The following is a 4,617-nucleotide window of genomic DNA, read 5'->3' on the forward strand; positions in this document are numbered from 1 at the left end:
CCGTACCAACATAATAGAGATACAGAAACACCGTGGCCCCTTTCTTTGAGATAACTCTGCACTAGTGCGAGCCGCAAATGCCACTTCCAGCTTAGCTGTGCAGAGCAAGAACAACAAGAAGAAGAAATATCTCGAAATATGTCGGTCAGGCCAGTTCCTTTGAGCTGAATCTGCAAATATCTCGGAAAGGAAGCGAGCTATGGCAAAATGTTAAGAGACATTTTTTGTAGAGAATTACGTTTCCTACAATTTATGTTCTGTGATATTTTTTGGTCCGAAGCGTAGTTTTCGAGATATATCGAGATACTTAAAAGTTCCGAAGCCGCACCAACATAATAGAGATACAGAAACACCGTGGCCCCTTTCTTTGAGATAACTGTGCACTAGTGCGAGCCGCAAATGCCACTTCCAGCTTAGCTGTGCAGAGCAAGAACAACAAGAAGAAGAAATATCTCGAAATATGTCGGTCAGGCCAGTTCCTTTGAGCTGAATCTGCAAATATCTCGGAAACGAAGCGAGCTATGGCAAAATGTTAAGAGACATTTTTTGTAGAGAATTATGTTTCCTACAATTTATGTTCTATGATATTTTTTGATCCGAAGCGTAGTTTTCGAGATATATCGAGATACTTAAAAGTTCCGAAGCCGCACCAACATAATAGAGATACAGAAACACCGTGGCCCCTTTCTTTGAGATAACTCTGCACTATTGCGAGCTGCAAATGCCACTTCCAGCTTAGCTGTGCAGAAGAAGAACAACAAGAAGAAGAAATATCTCGAAATATGTCCGTCAGGCCCCTTCCCTTGAGATATATCTGCAAATATCTCGGAAACGAAGCGAGCTATGGCAAAATGTTAAGAGACCTTTTTTGTAGAGAATTATGTTTCCTACAATTTAGGTTCTATGATATTTTTTGATCAGAAGCGTAGTTTTCGAGATATATCGAGATATTTAAAAGTTCCGAAGCCGCACCAACATAATAGAGATACAGAAACACCGTGGCCCCTTTCTTTGAGATAACTCTGCACTAGTGCGAGCCGCAAATGCCACTTCTAGCTTAGCTGTGCAGAAGAAGAACAACAAGAAGAAGAAATATCTCGAAATATGTCCGTCAGGCCCCTTCCCTTGAGATAAATATGCAAATATCTCGGAAACGAAGCGAGCTATGGCAAAATGTTAAGAGACCTTTTTTGTAGAGAATTAAGTTTCCTACTTTTTATGTTCTATGATATTTTTTGATCAGATGCGTAGTTCTCGAGATATATCAAGATATTTAAAAGTTCCGAATCCGCACCAACATAATAGAGATACAGAAACACCGTGGCCCCTTTCTTTGAGATAACTCTGCACCATTGCGAGCTGCAAATGCCACTTCCAGCTTAGCTGTGCAGAGCAAGAACAACAAGAAGAAGAAATATCTCGAAATATGTCGGTCAGGCCAGTTCCTTTGAGCTGAATCTGCAAATATCTCGGAAACGAAGCGAGCTATGGCAAAATGTTAAGAAACATTTTTTGTAGAGAATTATGTTTCCTACAATTTATGTTCTATGATATTTTTTGATCCGAAGCGTAGTTTTCGAGATATATCGAGATACTTAAAAGTTCCGAAGCCGCACCAACATAATAGAGATACAGAAACACCGTGGCCCCTTTCTTTGAGATAACTGTGCACTAGTGCGAGCCGCAAATGCCACTTCCAGCTTAGCTGTGCAGAAGAAGAACAACAAGTAGAAGAAATATCTCGAAATATGTCCGTCAGGCCCCTTCCCTTGAGATAAATCTGCAAATATCTCGGAAACGAAGCGAGCTATGGCAAAATGTTAAGAGACCTTTTTTGTAGAGAATTATGTTTCTTACTTTTTATGTTCTATGATATTTTTTGATCAGATGCGTAGTTCTCGAGATATATCAAGATATTTAAAAGTTCCGAAGCCGCACCAACATAATAGAGATACAGAAACACCGTGGCCCCTTTCTTTGAGATATCCCTGCACTATTGCGAGCTGCAAATGCCACTTCCAGCTTAGCTGTGCAGAAGAAGAACAACAAGAAGAAGAAATATCTCGAAATATGTCCGTCAGGCCACTTCCCTTGAGATAAATCTGCAAATATCTCGGAAACGAAGCGAGCTATGGCAAAATGTTAAGAGACCTTTTTTGTAGAGAATTGAGTTTCCTACTGTTTATGTTCTATGATATTTTTTGATCAGACGCGTAGTTCTCGAGATATATCAAGATATTTAAAAGTTCCGAAGCCGCACCAACATAATAGAGATACAGAAACACCGTGGCCCCTTTCTTTGAGATAACTCTGCACCATTGCGAGCTGCAAATGCCACTTCCAGCTTAGCTGTGCAGAGCAAGAACAACAAGAAGAAGAAATATCTCGAAATATGTCGGTCAGGCCAGTTCCTTTGAGCTGAATCTGCAAATATCTCGGAAACGAAGCGAGCTATGGCAAAATGTTAAGAGACCTTTTTTGTAGAGAATTAAGTTTCCTACTTTTTATGTTCTATGATATTTTTTGATCAGACGCGTAGTTCTCGAGATATATCAAGATATTTAAAAGTTCCGAAGCCGCACCAACATAATAGAGATACAGAAACACCGTGGCCCCTTTCTTTGAGATAACTCTGCACTATTGCGAGCTGCAAATGCCACTTCCAGCTTAGCTGTGCAGAAGAAGAACAACAAGAAGAAGAAATATCTCGAAATATGTCCGTCAGGCCCCTTCCCTTGAGATATATCTGCAAATATCTCGGAAACGAAGCGAGCTATGGCAAAATGTTAAGAGACCTTTTTTGTAGAGAATTAAGTTTCCTACTTTTTATGTTCTATGATATTTTTTGATCAGATGCGTAGTTCTCGAGATATATCAAGATATTTAAAAGTTCCGAAGCCGCACCAACATAATAGAGATACAGAAACACCGTGGCCCCTTTCGTTGAGATAACTCTGCACCATTGCGAGCTGCAAATGCCACTTCCAGCTTAGCTGTGCAGAGCAAGAACAACAAGAAGAAGAAATATCTCGAAATATGTCGGTCAGGCCAGTTCCTTTGAGCTGAATCTGCAAATATCTCGGAAACGAAGCGAGCTATGGCAAAATGTTAAGAGACATTTTTTGTAGAGAATTATGTTTCCTACAATTTATGTTCTATGATATTTTTTGATCCGAAGCGTAGTTTTCGAGATATATCGAGATACTTAAAAGTTCCGAAGCCGCACCAACATAATAGAGATACAGAAACACCGTGGCCCCTTTCTTTGAGATAACTGTGCACTAGTGCGAGCCGCAAATGCCACTTCCAGCTTAGCTGTGCAGAAGAAGAACAACAAGTAGAAGAAATATCTCGAAATATGTCCGTCAGGCCCCTTCCCTTGAGATAAATCTCCAAATATCTCGGAAACGAAGCGAGCTATGGCAAAATGTTAAGAGACCTTTTTTGTAGAGAATTATGTTTCTTACTTTTTATGTTCTATGATATTTTTTGATCAGATGCGTAGTTCTCGAGATATATCAAGATATTTAAAAGTTCCGAAGCCGCACCAACATAATAGAGATACAGAAACACCGTGGCCCCTTTCTTTGAGATATCCCTGCACTATTGCGAGCTGCAAATGCCACTTCCAGCTTAGCTGTGCAGAAGAAGAACAACAAGAAGAAGAAATATCTCGAAATATGTCCGTCAGGCCACTTCCCTTGAGATAAATCTGCAAATATCTCGGAAACGAAGCGAGCTATGGCAAAATGTTAAGAGACCTTTTTTGTAGAGAATTGAGTTTCCTACTGTTTACGTTCTATGATATTTTTTGATCAGACGCGTAGTTCTCGAGATATATCAAGATATTTAAAAGTTCCGAAGCCGCACCAACATAATAGAGATACAGAAACACCGTGGCCCCTTTCTTTGAGATAACTCTGCACTATTGCGAGCTGCAAATGCCACTTCCAGCTTAGCTGTGCAGAAGAAGAACAACAAGAAGAAGAAATATCTCGAAATATGTCCGTCAGGCCCCTTCCCTTGAGATAAATCTGCAAATATCTCGGAAACGAAGAGAGCTATGGCAAAATGTTAAGAGACCTTTTTGGTAGAGAATTAAGTTTCCTACTTTTCATGTTCTATGATATTTTTTGATCAGATGCGTAGTTCTCGAGATATATCAAGATATTTAAAAGTTCCGAAGCCGCACCAACATAATAGAGATACAGAAACACCGTGGCCCCTTTCTTTGAGATAACTCTGCACTATTGCGAGCTGCAAATGCCACTTCCAGCTTAGCTGTGCAGAAGAAGAACAACAAGAAGAAGAAATATCTCGAAATATGTCCGTCAGGCCCCTTCCCTTGAGATATATCTGCAAATATCTCGGAAACGAAGCGAGCTATGGCAAAATGTTAAGAGACCTTTTTTGTATAGAATTAAGTTTCCTACTTTTTATGTTCTATGATATTTTTTGATCAGATGCGTAGTTCTCGAGATATATCAAGATATTTAAAAGTTCCGAAGCCGCACCAACATAATAGAGATACAGAAACACCGTGGCCCCTCTCTTTGAGATAACTCTGCACTATTGCGAGCTGCAAATGCCACTTCCAGCTTAGCTGTGCAGAAGAAG

This window comes from Osmia lignaria, unplaced genomic scaffold, assembly GCF_051020975.1.
Source record: "Osmia lignaria lignaria isolate PbOS001 unplaced genomic scaffold, iyOsmLign1 scaffold0005, whole genome shotgun sequence".
Lineage (NCBI taxonomy): Eukaryota > Metazoa > Arthropoda > Insecta > Hymenoptera > Megachilidae > Osmia > Osmia lignaria.